Source organism: Myotis davidii, unplaced genomic scaffold (genome assembly GCF_000327345.1).
Source record: "Myotis davidii unplaced genomic scaffold, ASM32734v1 scaffold2526, whole genome shotgun sequence".
In the NCBI taxonomy this organism is placed as follows: Eukaryota; Metazoa; Chordata; class Mammalia; order Chiroptera; family Vespertilionidae; genus Myotis; species Myotis davidii.
This window is the reverse complement of record NW_006297288.1, coordinates 18,654-19,678: the sequence shown is the minus strand read 5'-3', so window position 1 is coordinate 19,678 and position 1,025 is coordinate 18,654. Positions and strand designations below refer to the sequence as shown.

At 48.5% G+C, this 1,025-nt stretch overlaps 1 pseudogene; it reads left to right on the top strand.

Annotated features, from left to right (window-relative positions):
- The first annotated feature begins 302 nt into the window (after positions 1-302).
- LOC102755219 overlaps positions 303-1,025 on the top strand; it is a 2,791-nt pseudogene continuing 2,068 nt past the window's right edge.

Sequence of the window (1,025 nt, the reverse complement as noted above, 5' to 3'; positions counted from 1 at the left end):
TTGCTTCATGCCTGAACGAGATGTAGCCCTCTGTCTGGCATCAATCATCCTGTGTGCTCATCTTACCTCTGCATCTTCGGTTCATTAAACATCCCTCAACATAAAGGTAAAGTTGAGATAGAGTAAAATGATGCTAATGGAAACATGAAAATAGAATGTAGAACACTAACCCCAAAATAAAATGAAGAGAAAAGAAAATGACACTTTAAAAAAAGGTAAAATGGTAGTAGTAATAATACTGGTTAAAAATAAAAATGTTACACCGTGCTTGGGCTGCCATGGCAGGTTAAAGTGCTGCCCGGGGAGGGGCGCGGCGCGGCACAAGCAGCCGGCGGTTCCAGGATGAAGAGGAGAGCTGGCCTGGGGGGCAGCAAGAGAGGAGACGCCTGCGGGGCTGCCGGAACCTCTACAAGAAGGACCTCCTCGGCCACTTCGGCTGTGTCAATGCCATTGAATTCTCCAACAATGGAGGCCAGTGGCTGGTCTCAGGAGGAGATGATTGCCGGGTTCTGCTATGGCACATGGAACAAGCTATCCACTCCAGAGTCAAGCCCATACAGCTTAAAGGAGAGCATCATTCTAACATTTTCTGCCTGGATTTCAACAATGGGAACACCAAAGTACTCTCTGGAGGAAATTATGAGCAATTATCCTCCATGATGTTGAAAGCAGCGAGACCTTGGACATGTTTGCTCACGAAGATGCAGTATATGGCTTGTCAGTAAGCCCAGTGAATGACAACATTTTTGCCAGCTCCTCAGATGATGGCCGGGTTCTCATCTGGGACATCCGGGAGTCTCCCCATGGAGAGCCTTTTTGCCTGGCAAACTATCCATCAGCCTTTCACAGCGTCATGTTTAACCCTGTGGAGCCCAGGTTGTTGGCCACAGCCAATTCAAAGGAAGGAGTGGGACTCTGGGATATTCGAAAACCTCAGAGTTCTCTCCTACGCTATGGTGGCAACCTGTCCCTTCAAAGTGCCATGAGTGTGCGATTCAACAGCAACGGGACTCAGCTCCTGTCCA